Source organism: Hemiscyllium ocellatum, chromosome 32, assembly GCF_020745735.1.
Source record: "Hemiscyllium ocellatum isolate sHemOce1 chromosome 32, sHemOce1.pat.X.cur, whole genome shotgun sequence".
In the NCBI taxonomy this organism is placed as follows: Eukaryota; Metazoa; Chordata; class Chondrichthyes; order Orectolobiformes; family Hemiscylliidae; genus Hemiscyllium; species Hemiscyllium ocellatum.
Window position 1 is genome coordinate 15,166,535 of NC_083432.1, and position 17,662 is coordinate 15,184,196.

Consider the following 17,662-nt stretch of genomic DNA (forward strand, 5'->3'; position numbering starts at 1 on the left):
CTTCCACACAAGTGGAAACACTGTCCCTATTTGATCAGAATCTTTGGTCATCATAAAGACATTGGACACCCTTCAGGTTTCTATTTCCAAGAGAAACCTACATTTCCTGTATCATCTTTGGACATATGTTTTGTATCCATTCCTACACTTTTTAATAAATGGCAACTCTTTCACCATTTGGTTTAACGTCTCACGGAGTGTTTTGGGTCAAGACAGACTGGTTGAGAAGGCAAAGTCTAGGGCAGTCTTCATGATTAGACAACAAATTAACACTATTTATCATACACTGGTACTTATTACAGCTATAAGTGGTAATCATGGATACACCAGGCTCTGACCTTATAGTTGCACTAATTAAAGATTAATCTATCGTTACATGTTCACCTCCATGTGCTCTTTAGATCTGGTGCTCCAGTTCCAGTATTTTCCAACTCCGTTCCCAATCTGCTGTTTAGCAATCTTGGAAGTATAACCACATAACATTTGCTCCAGTGTTCTGAAGTCCATACACAACAGCAACCATTTTATGGACTTGACGTGGCAAGTCTAACTGTGATCTAACCAAACTCTTATACAAGTTTAGCATTTTTTTTCCCCAGCGCTATTCCTCTTGATTGCTTTATTTCACTGGCCTCATTAACCTGTGACTTCCAAAGATTCAAGTACTTAGGAGTCAAAGTCAAACAGCATGGAAACAGATTCTTTGGTCCAGCCAACCATGTTCCCAAACTAAATTAGTCCCACCTGCACATGACCCATATCTCTCCAAACATTTACTATTCATTTACTTATTCAAATGACTTTTAAGTGGTACAACTGTACCTACATTCACCACTTCCTCTGGCAATTCATGCCACACACTAACCACTCCATTTCAAAATGTTGCCTCTCATGTCCTTAAGGTCTTTTTCCTCTCACATGAAAAACATGATCCCCAGTTTTGCATTCCCCACTTCAGGAAAAATACTTTTGCTATTGAACTTATCTATGCCCCTCATAATTTTATAAAACTCTAAGGTCACTCTACAACCTCCAATGCTCCAGTGAAGAAAGTCCAAACCTAACTTCATAACCCAAACCCTCCGTTCCCAGCAATGTCCTGGCAAATCTTTTCTGAACCTTCTCCAGTTTAATAATGTCCTTCCTATACCACGGCTGCACGTAGTACTCCGGAAAAGGCCTCCCCAAAATCATTATACAACCTCAACACAACCATCTCAACTCTTTTACTCAAAGGTCTGAGCAATGAAGGCAAGCTTGCTGAATACCAAACATACCACATAAATTTCAAAGAATTGTGCACCTGAACCCCTAGGTCTCTCTGTTCTACAACAGTACCCATGGCCCAATCATTAATTATATAAGTCCTGATCTGATTTGTTTTACCAAAATGCAATACCTCGCATTTATCCATCTGCCACTCCTCAGCCCACTGACCCAGCTGATTAAGATTCCTTTGTAATCCTGGATAACCTTCTTCACTATCCACTATTCCAATAACTGTGGCTTCATCCACAAACTTACTAACTATGCTTCCTTTGCTCAGGAACCATGTGTAAATTTGTTTTCCAAACCATCCATATACGCACCAACTGATAGCTTCAGTGTCGTGTGTCGGTCATGACAATAATGCAGTAATGAAAAAAAGTATCCAAAAAAACTGTACAATTTAACATGTATAATTTGCAGATCAGGACCGACACTAAACATTCTGGGATGACACTTTGGAGAGATCTTTCAATCATGGATTATAGGAAATATTTATCACAATTAAAGCTAACATAATTCAAACCTCTGACAATATAATTAGATAGTTTTAGACAAAGAAGCATTGTCAAAGGATTACTCAATGCATCAGATTTAAAGGAAGTCAACTAAAACAATCAGGAAATCACAGAAAAAAATAGTAAGTAAAAATTGAGGAAAGCAAGTAGTATGAAGAACACAAACCATCTAATGCTAACAGTGAAACAAGTAAAGTTCAAACAAAGCAGCTGGGTCGGTGGAGTAAAGAGACAGAGAAAAGGAGGAAGAGAAGGGGAAGCGAGAGAAAGAGAAGAAAAAAGATATAAGGAAGGGAATGAAAGTGAGAGAAAGAGGAGGATGGAGTGAATGGGAATGACAGGAGATGGCAGGCCAAATGATTGACCAGAGGAATCAGAATTCCTCATTTGTAAATTTGACTAAAAGTCTGACCTGAAAGCAGGATCCTCCAAAAATGTATTTCCAATCTATTCCACGCTTATATAACATTGCAAACATAATAGAAACTAATTAAAAATTGCAACCATAAAAGTCAAAATTCAAATTATGCCGATAGTCACCAAAGGACCTAAGTTGCTATGTACTAAGAGTTTTGTACCAATCTATATCAACAATGCAGAGCAGTGCATTAGGAAAAACATCATGTGTGAAACCTTGGATTATAATTAATCTGGACATGCAACAAATTCATTTGGATACCTTTGCGGTGCTATGCTAGCAATAATATTATTTGAGTTTCATCACTGCTGTCCAGAAACATTGCCAACACATTAACTCTGGCACATTTCAAGGAGGATTCAAGACTCAAGGACAGCTATTGTGGAAGAAAGACAAACTAAAGATGTAATAATAGAGGGAATTGGAGACTGTAGATATTGCATTTGGGACAAGAATGTAATCAATCACCGCTGTCAGTTTAGATGGTTAGTGTCCTGCAAAGCAAATCAAAAGAAAACAGGCAGCATTCTGCAAAGTTCCATCAGACAAAAAAAAAAGCAATCTTCCCAGCATAATGAGGGAAACAGAAAGATAAGACAGCTTCCCCTGACAATGTTAGAAATCAGGCCACAAAAAAAAGAATACAGTGAACCTTGAGACACTGTTAGTGCTCACCAGATTATCCTCATTCAGCTGCAATACTCCCAACATAGATCCATCATCAGAAACAAATCTAGGTCTAGTTTTGTCAGTAGTTACGATTAATAAGCAAAAACAACTGAATTGTTTAATCCACATCTATCCAAATGGTTTTTGACAGTGACATTTATGGCTGCTGAAATGGTTACTAAACTTTAAATGACTACACTCAAGCTCACATACGATGGCATTTATAAGAAACCTACTGCTTTGCTTTCGACATTTCATTCAATACTCTGGAAAACCATCTAAAGATTTCTGGTACAAACTGGACCACAAAGTAAAGCCAACAAGATCATGTACAATGAACCCCTTATAGTAAAAGGCTTTTATAGCTCATTCCAACTAGAACGCACAAAGTTTCAAAGGTAGTTGAGTCAAACTGCCCCTAAAATGATCTGGGAAGCCATTCAGAAGTAATTAGGAATGGTCAATGATAATGGAGTAACGCTCGCATGCAATGAACTAACAAATGAGAAAACGTTTGAAAAGTTCACTTAACCCTTCTTCAAAATCCAAACTGGGATCTAAAGTGGCTGAAGCAAATAATGCAGCCCTTTGAAATGGTCAAAAAGACAAGAACAGAAGAAACAGGGTCAGGCCATGACCCTTCAAGCCACCTCAACCACTCAGTAAAATAACAGCTGATCTGTTAGCAGCCTCAACTTCACTTCTCCTGCCCCTCAAATCAAAAATCTGCCTAATGCAGCCTCAACTGCTCTTTGAGGTCGGTTAATCTTTGGAATGTTCTAGCACAGAGAAGAATTTCCTCACCGCCATCTGAAATATCCCATCAACCATTTTGAAACTGCTCCCAATAATTTTCCACAAGAGGAAGTATCTACCTTGTAAAGCCCCCTCAGAATCTTGCACGTCTCAACAAGACAGTCTCTCATTCCATGGGCCCCAATGAGAACAGACTCAATCTGCTCAAGCTTTCATAACATTTCATTCGGTAATTCAATACAGTGAATGTTCCACGAACCACTTTCAGCAAACAAAAAGTGCATTATTTCAACAATGTCCTGTACAATTAGCAAGACTTTCCTACTTTTATACTATATTTTCCTTACAATTAAGGCCAACACTATTAGCTTTCCTAGTACATTATATGTTTGCATGTTAATATTAAGATTCACTGTCAGGGACACACTGATCTCTCCGTAAAGCAGTATTTGGCAATTTCTTTCTAAGTAATAAGCTGATTTTCTATTAGTCTGAATAGTCTAGCAAAACCTAACTTGACACTAGGAGCATCTCACAGCATTGTTATGCACCTGCAAATTTCTCACTCAGCAGTAATTTGCATAAAAAGCTTGTTCAATGTCCGACAACATAATTGGCCTTATTGATATTCAGGTCAATGGTGTATCCATCACTGAATCATTTACTACCAACATTCTGAGCATTACCAACTCAACTGGAGTCAGCAATATACAAGAACAGGTCAGAAGCAAGGAACACTGCGGCAAGTAACTCATCTCCTGACTCCCCAGATCCTGCCCAACATTGACAAGTCAAGGGTGTGATGGAATACTCTCCACTCTTCTACATCGTTGCAGCTCTGAGCTTGACACCATCCAGGACAAGGCTTGACTGTGACAATCTCAAAGTCGGTTGGCAGGTAATAAAGAAGGATTGCTAAAGGGATGGAGTTTAAAAATAGGGAGGTTATGCTACAGCTGTATAAGATGAGGCCACCCCTAGAGTACTGTGCCCAGATTTGGTCTCCTTACTTGAGAAAGGATGTACTGGCACTGGAGGGGGCACAGAGGTGGTTCACCATGCTGATTCTAGAATTGAGAAGGTTGCTTTATAGAACATAGAACAGTACAGCACAGTACAGGGTCTTCAGCCCACAATGTTGTGTTGACTATTTTTCTTAATCTAAGATCAACCATCCTACACACCCCTCAATTTACTGCCATCCATGTGCTTGTGCAGCAGTTGCTTAAATGTCCCTAATGTCGCTGACACTACTTACACCACTGGCAGTGCATTCCACGTACCCACCACTCACTGCGTAAAGAACCTACCTCGGGCATCTCCCCTAAACCTTCCTCCAATCACCTTAAAATTATGACCCCTCATGACAGCCACTTCTGCCCTGGGAAAAAGTCTCTGGCTATCTACTTTATCTCTGCCTCTCATTACCTTGTGCACCTCTATCAAGTCACCTCTCTTCCTTCTTTTCTACAGTGTGAAAAGCCCGAGCTCACTCAACCTCTCTTCGTAAGACAAGCCTTCCAAACCAAGCAGCATTCTGGTAAATCTCCTCTGAACCCTCTCTAAAGTATCTGCATCCTTCCTGTAATGAGGCGGCCAGAACGGGACACAATATTCCAAGTGTGGTCTAACCAGGATTTTTTAGAGCTGCAACAAAACCTCACGGTTTTTAAACTCAATCCCACTGTTAATGAAAGCCAAAACACCATATGCCTTGATTACAACCCTATCAACTTTGAGAGATCTGTGTCAGCGGACTCCAAGATCCCACTATTCCTCCACACTGTCAAGAGTCCTGTCTTTAACTCTGTATTCAGCATTCAAAATCAACCTTCCAAAATTAATTGTTTCACATTTATCCAGTTTGAACTCTGCTACTTCTCAGTCCAGCACTGTATCCTATCAATGTCTAGTTGTTGTCTGCTACACCCCTCAATTTTATCTACAACACCACTAACATTGTGTCATTGGCAAACTTGCCAGCCCACCCTTCCACTTCTTCATCCAAGTCATTTATGCAAACTACAAAGAGCAGAGGCCCAAGAACAAATCCCTGCAGGGCACCATTACCAACTTCTAGATAGAATACTTTCCACCCACTACCACTTGCTGTCTTCTTTCAGCCAGCCAATTCTGTACCCAGACAGCCAAACTTCCCTGTATCCCATACCTCCTAACTTCCTGAATGAGCCTACCGTGGGCAACCTTATCAAATTCCTTACAGAAATCCATATACACCATATCCACTGCTTGACCATCGTCAACCTGTCTCATCACATCCTCAAAGAACTTAATATGGCTTCTGAGGCATGACCTACCCCTCTCAAAGCCATGGCTAAAGTGAGGACTGCAGATGCTGGAGATTAGAGTCAAGATTAGAGTAGTGCCGGAAAAACACAGCCAGTCAGCCCGAGGGTTCCTGCACGAAATGTCGATTTTCCTGCTCCTCGGATGCTGCCCGACTTGCTGTGCCTCTCAAAGCCATGCTGATTATCTTTAAACAAACTACGTTTTTTCCAAATAATCATAAATGCCAATCCTTTCCAGTAACTTGCTTATCACAGACTTAAAACTGACTGGCCTGTAATTCCCAGGGATTTCCCTATTCCCCATCTTGAACAGAGAAATAACATTTGCCTCCCTCCAATCATCGAGTACTACTCCCATGGAGAATGAGGATGCAAAGATCAACACCAAAGGCGCAGCAATCTCATTCCTCCCTTCCCATAGTAACTTTGAATATATCTGATCTGACCCTGGGGATTTACCTACCTTGATACTTCCCAGAATTTCTAGTACATCCACTTTCTTCATATCCATTTGTTCAAGCCTATTAACATGGCCCACGGTGTTCTCACTATCAACACGGTCCCTCTCTCTAGTGATTATAAGCAAAAAACTCATTTAGGGCCTCCCCTACCTCTTCAGACTCCAAACAAGTTCCCTCTATCATCCTGATCAGCCCTACCTTCTCTCCAATCATTCTCTTATTCCTCACGCCAGTGTAGAACCCCTTCGGGTTCTCCCTAATCCTTCCCACCAAGGCTTTATCATGCCCCCTCCTAGGTCTCCTCAGTCCATTTGTGAGTTCTTTCCTAGCTACCCTGTAATCCTCTAAAGCTGTGCCAGATGCTTGCTTCCTCAACCTTAAATAAGCTTCCTTCTTCCCCTTGACAAAAACTCCTCTTCTCTAGGCATCCAAGACTCCTTCACCAAGGAAAGAGGCCTGTTTCATTGGGACAATCGTATCCAACACTCGCAACAAGTGCTCCTTAAACAGTCTTCACATTTCTGTTGGACATTTCCTGTAGAACAATTGTTCACAGCTCCTGTCTAATAGCAGTATAAATTCCCCTCCCTCAGTTTAATACCTTCCCATACTGTCTGTTCCTGTTCCTCTCTATGGCTATGGTAAAGGTGAGGCAGTTGTGGTCACTATCGCAGGAACAATGAAAGGGATATCTTACAGAAACATGTAAAATTATGAAGAGCATAGACAGGATAGAAGCAGGGAGGTTATTAACACTGGCAAGCAAAACTAGAACTAGACGGTATAGCCTCAAAATAAAGGGGAGCGGATTTAGGATCGAGAGTTGAGGAGGAATTTCTTCACCCAAATGGTTGTGAATCTTTGAAATTCCCTGCCCAGTGAAGCAGTTGAGGACACCCATTGAATGTTTTGAAGGCGAAGATACTTTTTGAACGTAAAATAATTAAGGTAAGCGGGTAAGTGCAGCTGAGTTCACAAGAACTCAGCCATGATCTTATTGAATGGTGGAGCAGGCTTGATGGGCCAGATGGCCTACTCCTGCTCCTATTTGTCATGTTCTTATTTACTCTCTCCACCATTGACACTCAGTGCACTGTTACTACTAACTGCAAGATACACTGCCAAAATTCACCGAAGATCCTGAGACAGCACCTTCCAAACCCATGATGATTTCCATCTAAAATGACAAAGGCAGCAGAAAATACATAGAAACACTACTGCCTGGAAGTTCCCCTTCAAGTCATTCAGCATCCTGACTTGGAAATATATCACCACCCCTTCATTGTCACTGAAGCAGAATCCTAGAATTTCCACCCTAATGGCATTGTGGATCTACCAATAGCATATGCTCAACACTGGTTCAAAGATGTAGCTCACCACTTTCACGAGGGCAACTAAGAATGACCAATAAATGCTGGCCAAGCCAGTGTCACTCACATCCGATGTGCAAATTTTAAAAATTTCAGCTAGTTAACTCCATTTCCTCTTAATGAGTCTGTGCCGCCTTTCCTTGATAAACCCACATTTACCTCATGACTCTGTATTATCCTAAACTGTCGCTGCAAAGTTTCTAACATAGAGAGAGGCGCCTTGTTCAACTTATGTCCAAGATCCACCTTCAGATCCTAGGAAGTTCTGATTTGAACACTTCTGTGATATTGATATAGGAAACTTAAAATTCCAATTAACTGTTTCAACCTGCCTAGATTGCTCCATTTTTCCAATGGCAGTGTGGTCAGATGGCTCAAGTCATGGAGGACTTTGAATGTTTGGGCTATACTTCCTCTCATTTTTAAGTGGACTTATCTTAGAGGGATATGGGACAAATGCTAGCAAATGGGACAAGATTTGGTTCGGATATCTGGTCGGCATGGACGGGTTGGATTGAAGGGTCTGTTTCCGTGCTGTACATCTCTATGACTCCATAGCTGTTACATCAGGTATAAAAGCAGCATAGTGCAAAAGTACTTCAGCAGCCAGACCAATACGCAGCTGTTGTATTGACAGTGGTCAGTACTCCCTGCACTACCGATAGTGTTCAACAGCACCCATGCCAAATCCACACCCACTCCTGACTCAACAAGCAGAATCCCTGGCTCTGGAACAGATGGTCTTGGAAGGTTCAGAATTGCCAAAAGTGGGGAGGGACAGAGGTGCTGAACATTTTCCAGAGGCAGATGATGGACATTGTACAGGGGATAGAGGAAGGCTAAAAACTGCTGGGTGGTGGATAAAAATGAGTCACATCATCGTAGCAAGGAACAGCAGAGAACATTCACAGTGAAAGAGGGCATAAACACAGATGAGAGGAGGCAGTAATCACTTTCAGGTGAGAAACACATGGGTGACTAATGTCGGGATGAAGTAGGAAACATTTAGAGGATGAGAGAGGGTTGAACATTGTTGTATGGTAGAGGAAGAATTTCAAAACATTGTCAGAGTATGAGAGAGGTTTAGCACGACTAGCAGGATGAGGTCACGCAATATTGGAAGTTGATAATTATTTAAAGCAATATATGATTGGTCTTCAGTTCATTGGTTTAAGTGGTGTGTTTTCACTTCATGACAAGAAAAAAGTGCAATTGCAATGAATTTTTTGACAATTGCTACCTGATTCCATTTGTCCCTGTTTTCCTGAAGGTGACATATGATGGTGCAAATATTCCACTGTAAAATTGTTAAATGGGCAGATTAAAGATGAATCAGCTAGGTAATGGTTCTCAAAGAATTAACACCCAACTCGATGATCTAACACAGTCTTTGGATGGAGAATATAGCAGCCTAACAGGAGTGTCAGTGCAGACACTCCACTCATCTGTTTCCTTATAGTTTTATATATTTTTTTAAACCAAAACTTCCTACAGTGTGGAAGCAGGTCATTTGGCCCATTGAGTCCACACTGATCCTCCAAAGAGCACCCCACCCAGCCCCCTACCCTATCCCTGTAACCCTACATTTTCCACAGTCAATTCACCGATCCTGTACATCCTCTGACTGTGGGAGGGTCTGTGAGAGCACCCAGAAGAGAAACACAGACACAGGAAGAATATACAAACTCCACAGACAGGAAAGGGTGGAATCAAACCCAGGACCTGGGCACTGACAGGTAGCAATGCTAACCACTGAGCAACCATATCACCCTGCATGTGACTGTTAACTATACTTACTGCTACCCACTACCACCTGATGAAGGAGTGATGCTCCGAAAGCTAGTCTGCTTCCAAGTAAACCTGTTGGACTATAACCTGGTGTTGTGTGATTTTTAACTCTGCATAAACTATGTGTTGTTATGTTAGTCAAATGCCTATTCCTAGACTCAAATGGTTGATTCTCCACCACTGAATTAGACAGGCCTCTTAAGGGTCAGCATAGAAAGGATCATTATTGACAGGAAATCACCCCAACCACAAACCACTAAAATTTGGTATCCAGACTGCAATCCCAGTACCTTCGCCAACACTGACCAGAGGATCTGGTTCATTGGTTTTAAAGGTTGTAACACCACTGAGTTTTAACTGACTGGCCTATTGTTTTGAACAATTTTACCTGAACAAGGATATATGATTTGCAATTCTTGGGTTCTCTGGACATCTATGAATTGTAAGACTGTGCCCAATGCCTTGACAGTTTCTACCCTTACTTTCCTCCAAATGCTATGTTGCATCACTTTAAGGCAAATGAACATGAGAAAGGAAGGCTGACTTAGTCAGTGATGCAAATGTGAAAGAACAAACCCAATTTAAAACTACTGCATATGTTTTATATCTCTCTATAATTTCCTTACCCATTTTTTTTTCTAAATCTTTCCCAATATTTGATGACCCACAGTCAGTTCATCTATAATGTACAGTTGCGTTCTTGTGCAACCCCACGATAGAAAAATTGCACTTTAGAAACAGCACTTAAAATGTTGGCGATGTAATCGTCTTACAGCCAACACTTGTTTTAAAAGTTTGTGCTTTAGAAACGTCACAAATTATCCTTCTGTTGTTTCTTAGCTGTAAATAAATGGATTCTGCCTTTGACCTTTCTTGGACATCTTTGCTCTTCAGTACCTATAATGTTGTTCAGAGTTAATATTGTTATGCATCCCACTCTCTTTCTTTGTCTATCTTTCCTCAACTGCATTGGGATAGCAATCAACTTAATCAAAGACTACTCCCACACCAGTTATACTCTCTTCCATCAGGCAGAAGATATAGAAGTTTGAATACACATACAAAGAGATACAAGAACAGCTGCTTCCTTGCTACTAGATTTTTAAATGGACCTCTTTAATGTTAATGCTGGTCTCTTTCTCTGCACCTTCTCAGCATCTGTAACATTGCATCTTGCACTCAGTTCTGTTACCCTGATACACACATATTGTGTGATCACCCTGTAAAGCACATTAAACAACACTTTTCACTATACCTTGGTACACATGACAATTATAAATTGATGCAAATCAAATCACTTTGCATTCAAGAATATTTTGTATCTGTGTCCAGCCTCTCTTTCAGCCAGAAGGTATTTGAACTCTGCAGAGTTATGGGAGCAAGGTGGTAGTATTAGAGACGAACACCAGGATGTGCAGTAGAATTAGAAGAGATGGATAGCAAGGGAATCCAAAGTAGTTGGTATCAGGTGGCCAGAGAATGAGGAAATGTAATAAGGTCAATTAGAAAAGTGCAATGCTTGTTCTTTTTTTAAAAGCCTCTGCCCTACCTGTTGTCCAACTCCCACTCTTTCCAAGTGAAACAGCCATTTACATGAACCTTTTTCAATTTACTCTGTTGTATTCGAGGGGCAGAATGGCCTACTCCTGTACCTATTGTCTATTGACTACTCCCAATACAGTCACTTTTGCACTGAGGGGATGAAACACAGATTGGGTGCCCACTTTGCAGAACACCTCAGTTCAATCCCCAAATGGTCACTTGACATTTCAATACTCCATCTTACACTCATGTGTGTCCAAGGTCTGCAGCCATTTTCCAATGAATCACAATGCAATTTGGAGAGCACAGTCTCATTTTCTTCCCAGGCACTTTGAAGCCTTCTGAGCTCAAGATTAAGTTCAGCAATTTCAGATCTGAGCCATCCTCTATTTTGATATACCCACTGCCCTCATCTTGTTTTCATAGCTTTGCTTTCAGTTAGAGCTGACCTAAACTATGCTATTAAAACCTACTCTGGATCTATGCTTTGTCTTTTCTTCCAGGACACCTTTGACCTCTAATCCCCCTTACATTCAGCTTTTCCTGACCTTCTCTTCTGTTCCATACTCCTCTCCCAACCTTTGCAACATTCTCACCTCTTCAATTCTGAAGAATCATATTAGGTTCAAAATGTTACGTCTTTATCTCTGTCCAAGATACAGATAGACCTGTTGGGGTTGTCCAACACTTTCTGTTTTTGCTTATGGCCAAAATGAGGTTTGCTTTGCACATATGTGAATGTGTGGAACATGGTATACAAGGTTGGTGAGCTGAAGGGGCAGATAGCCACATGGAAATATGAACATGACCTGCCTTATTCTTCCTCTTGACTACTTGATATTCACCTGTTACTCTCTACCTGCATAACTTTAAGTTGTAGTGAAACTGCTTCTATGAAAGTGCTCACCAGAGAATAGTCAAACGTGTGGATACACTGCAGTGATATTAGATGATTGTCAAACTGGGAAACCCAGATCTCAAGATGCTGCAGCTGACATTTCCTGTATGTGTGGTTTTCCAGGACTTGCAGGAGAAATGTTCTTCAGTTCCCATTGGGAACAGGATACATGTTCCATGGGTCTGAGCTTCTACTACACTAATACACGGACTTTAACAAATGACTCATCAATTAGCTGCTGCTTCCATGCTGACATCTCTTTCTGTTATTAGGACATTTACAAAACGGTTTTCATTTAACTCATTATCTAAAAAAAATTAGATATAAATTTATGGTAAAACTAGATCAACAAACACAATAGTTACGTTTTAACTTTACCCCAGAAAGGACTGATTAAATGATTTAAATGTGTTTTCTCTCTACCTCTGCATTCACTGTTTCCAACTTCTCATTTGGACAACACAATTTCCAAAGAACAACAAACTAACATCCCTTCCCTTGGTTCACAAGCTCCCAAGAACATAAGAAATAATAACTAGGAGTAGGAGTAGGCCATCAGGATCTTTGAGCCCACTCCGCCATTCAGTAAGATATTTTCATGGCATCAGCTCCACTTACACATCTTCTCACCATAACGCTTAATTTCTTTACTGTTCAAAAAATTATCTTAGCTTTAAAAACATTCAATGAGGAAGCCTCACCTATTTCACTGGGCATGGAGTTCCACAGATTCACAACCCTCTGGGTGAAGTTCCTTCTCAATTCAGTCCTAAATCTGCTCCTCCTAATTTTGAGGCTATACTCTCTTGTCAGAGTTTCATCCATCAGTGGAATCATCCTTTCTACTCCCATCTTATAAAATTACAAAAGGAATAGAAATGTTTCAATGAGATCACCTCTCATCCTTCTAAATTCCAATGAATATAATCGCAGACTCTCCTCATAAGCCAACCCCTCAACTCCAGAATCAATCTAGTGAACCTCCTCTGCACCCCCTCTAGTCCCAGTACATCCTTTCTCAAGTAAGGAGACCAAACTGCATGCCATGCTCCAGGTGTGGCCTCATCTGTACCCTATACAGCTGCAACGTAACCTCACTGCTTTGAAACTCAATCCTTTTAAGCAACAAAAGACAACATTTCATTTACCTTTTTAATTACCTGTTGTACCTGCAGACCCGCCTTCTGTGATTCATGCACAAGGACACCCAGCTCCCTCTGCATAGCAAAGTGCTGCAATTTTTTTCCATTCACCTAATAGTCCTTTGTCCTGTTATTCCTCCCAAAATGAATGACTTTACATTTATTACCATTGTAGTCTATCTGCCAGACCTTTGCCCATTCACTTGAACCATGTCCCTCTGCAAAGGTTTACAGTCCTCTGTACACTTTCCTCTCCCACTCACCCGTGTGAAAAATCACACAACACCAAGTTATAGTCCAACAGGTTTAGTTGGACATACTAGCTTTAAGAGCGCTGCACCTCCACATCAAGGCTACTCACCTTAGTGCCATCCACAAACTTTGACACACTGCACGTGGTCCCCAACTCCAAATCATCAATGTAAATTGTGAATAATTGCAGTCCCAACACTGATCCCTAAGGCATACCACTAGTCACTGATCGCCAACCAGAAAAACACTCATTTATTTCCACTCTTTGCTTCCTGTTACTTCACCAATCCTCTAGTCTTGCTAATACATTACCTGAAATCTACACATCTTTATCCTCTGCAGCAGCCTTTTATGCATCTAATTGTCGAATATGCCTTTTGGAAATCTAAATACACCATATCTACTGGGTCCCCGTTGTCCACTGTTCCCATAATGTCTTCACAGAATTCCAGTAGACCAGTTCAGCAGGACTTGCCTTTGATGAACCCATGCTGCATCTGCCCAACGAGACAATTTTATCTGGATGTCATGTTATTTCACCCTTGATAATACATTCAAGCATTTTCCCCACTACAGAAGTTAAGTTAAATTGTCTATAAATCCCCATCTTTTATCTACCTCCCTTTTTAAACAGTGGTGACACATTTGCTGTTTTCTAATCTGCTGGAACTGCCCCAGAGTCCAGTGAATTTTAGAAAATTACCACAAGTGCAATTGCTGTTTCTCTCACCATCTCTTTTAGCACTCTGGGATGCATTTCATTAGGACCAGGAGACTTGTCTTACCTTTAGCTCCATTAGTTTTCCCATCACTACCTTTTTCATGATAATGATTGTTTCCAGGTCCTCACCTACCTTGTTAGTATCTGGCATGTTATTTGTCTCTTCCACTGTGAAGACTGACACAAAATACATGTTCAATGCCTTAAGTATTCTGTAGAAGCTGCGCTCCCCAAAAAAGTAGGTTCAAAACAAGTGCTAGGCAATGACAATACTCAATGAGAGAACCGAGCCACCACCTTTTGACATTCAATTGCATTATTATTGCTCAAATCTCAAACTATCAAAATCTTGCATAGGGTGGGGATGGGGGTCATGAGGCTGGAAACTTAACTGGACAGTCTACATAAAGACTGCAACTACAACAGCTTATCAGAGGTTGGGTGGTCTGCAGTGAATGGCTCCCCAAAGCCTGTCTACCACCAAGGCAGTGCAATAGTACACTCTCCATGTAGATAGGTGAATACAGCTTCAAATGATGCTCAATTAGGACCTAAAATGGTACCATCCACCAACTGAAACATCTGCTTTCTCCATCAATGTATGCTAGTTACAAGATGAACTCAACAAGCTTCCAAAGACATAGCCACTGTTTAAGAAGGGAGGTAAAGACAAGCCAGGGAAGTATAGACCAGAGAGCCTGACCTCAGTGGTGGGCAAGTTGTTGGAGGGAATCTGGAGGGACATGTATTTGGAAAGGCAAGGACTGATTAGGGATCGTCAACATGGCTTTGTGCGTGGGAAATCATGTCTCACAAACTTGATTGAGTTTTTTGAAGAAGTAACCAATAAGATTAATGAGGCTAGGAAGAAGGCTACCTCAGATTACAACAGGATCTGGACCTGATGGGCCAATGGGGTGAGAAGTGGCAGATGGAGTTTAATTTAGATAAATACAATGTGCTGCAATTTGGGAAAGCAAGTCTTAGCAGGACTTATACACCTAATGGTAAGGTCCTAGGGAGTGTTGCTGAACAAAGAGACCTTGGAGTGCAGGTTCATAGCTCCTTGAAAGTGGAGTCGCAGGTCGATAGGATAGTGAAGGTGGTGTTTGGTGTACTTTCCTTTATTAGTCAGGGTATTGAGTACAGGAGTTGGAAGGTCATGTTGTGCCACCGTTGGAATATTGTGTGCAATTCTGGTCTCCTTCCTATCAGAAAGATGTTGTGAAACTTGAAAGGGTTCAGAAAAGATTTACAAGGATGTTTCCATGGTTGGAGCTATAGGGAGAAGTTGAATAGGCTAGGGCTGTTTTCCCTGGAACATTGGAGGCTGAGGGGCTTACAAAATCATGAGGGGCATGGGTAGGATAAACAGACAAAGTCTTTTCCCTGGGGTCGGGGAATCCAGAACTAGAGGGTATAGGTTTAGCGTGAGAGGGGAAAGATATAAACGAGATCGAAGGGCAACTTTTTCACACAGAGGGTGGTACGTGTATGGAATGAGATTCCAGAGGATGTGGTGGATGCTGGTACAACTGCAACATTTAAGAGGCATTTGGATGGGTATATGAATAGGAAGTGTTTGGAGGTATATTGGCCGGGTGTTGGCAGGTGGGACTAGATTGGGTGGGGATATCTGGTCGGCATGGACGGGTTGGACTGAAGGGTCTGTTTCCATGCTGTACAAATCTATGACTATGACTCTAAATGCCTGTGAATATGACTAACTAACTACATCAACAGGTCTTACACCACGTTGATTTGGAAATATATTGCCAAACCTACACTCCGACTGGTTCAACAAGCAAGAACTCACTTCTTAACAGTGCTGTTGAAATTATTTACAGTAGAAGATGGTAATGGCTCAAAGCAACAGCTCAGCACTACTTTCTTGGGGGAAACTAGGAATAAGCAATACACTTTCCGGTGACATACAACCTAAGAACAAATAAGAAAAAAACATTGTTCAACTTCAAAACGATAGAGTGGGGAGAAAGTTACTGCTGGGATCTTAATCCCAAAATGTTTTGTTTGAAGAAATGCCTTGTTCACATGCAAAAGCAAAAAATCGTCCTTTTCACAAGAGCAAACTGTGGTTGGGTAAATAAATAATAGTCCTTGAATGCTTTAGTGAAGGGGCAGTAGAAAGTGAAGTATATTGATGTTAAGATAAAGAGGATGCTTCATATGAAACAAGGAAAACCCAGAACGGAGAAGTAAAGCTAAAGGCACTGATTCTTAGATCTGCACTGACTATGTCAATGGCTGATAAATCACAATCTGATAAAATGACAGATTCTAGATAAACAAACTGACACCTCCCTGCCTCCTGCAGTCATGGTCCAATTATGTTTTTACTTCAACCAATCTGTGCTATAGCCATTAGTGATTCACTATCTCTCAAATCAATAGAGAATGGGCCTTTAATGTCCAATAAAAAGTAGGGGGGAGCCTCCACACAAAGCTTCTTCTCTAACAAACAGGAGAAAGCAATTTCGATTTGACTTTTAACAGAGGGATTTCAGTTTCCTATTGATTGAATCATTGTTACAGTCATCATATGAAAGGTCTCTGGCTCATTTCTTCCCAGTGCCTCGTCAAGTCAACTCAGACAAAGTAAAAATGTGTTTTCTTGATAGCATGAGTGTAACATCAGGCACAGGAAACAGTTCAAAGGATCATTAACAGCTTTCAGTCAAATTCCAGATCAATTAGTCCACACTGCAAACAAATTATTAGAAGCTTTCTAGTTCAATGAATGCTATAACAATTGCTTGTTTTCTATAATATATCATTCACGAGCATCAAAATCCCAAACTCTCATTTTCTATTTGATATGGGTTGGTTTTCTATGTTATCCAATGTAATATAGATCACCTTTGTTAAGTTCCTGTTGAGACAGATGCCTTTTAGCTTATTTGCAATGCTGTTTACATGGCAACACGACTAGAGGCTTACACACAGTCTGGGTTTTCAACTGACTTTTGTTACTATAAATTACATATACATAGCTGACTGACTGATGACAAGGTGTTGTCTCTCTTATAAAGTGAATGACTAAAGGAGAGATTGGTATCTTAATCCCACATGTCACGTCATAATGTCATGTATTATCATAAAATGCTCAGACCTACCTGGTCTGCATTCTATGCCACAACAAGCTATATTGAAAAGGTAGCAAATATTCAGATAACATCATGGTGATTGTACACCATAATCAGATATAGCTCTTACACAATTATTGCAACAGGGATGCATGGCTTCACTCTGTAGTGCATTAGCTACCATGATAAATCAACATGTATTGTTTTTTGCAGATGTGTGGCAAGGTATTTTCAGTACCAGAGTCAATGTCCTATTTGATGGGTGACTCATTATATGGAGTACTATTTTTTTTTCCCTTCCCTAGTTCATTACAGGAGTTGACCACTGGATTAAAATGGACTGAATGTAAAAAGGTACTGGCTTTTAATGAACCCACATGCTTTTTAACTCATATCTGTTGACTTGGTTCAAGTCAGGATGGCTGCCTACATGTTCATTAATTGTTTA

General features: G+C 40.7%; 1 protein-coding gene across 1 annotated transcript in view; it reads right to left on the reverse strand.

The window, feature by feature from the left end:
- myo1d (myosin 1D) overlaps positions 1–17,662 on the reverse strand; it is a 549,120-nt gene that overhangs the window by 344,176 nt on the left and 187,282 nt on the right. The window lies entirely within an intron of this gene.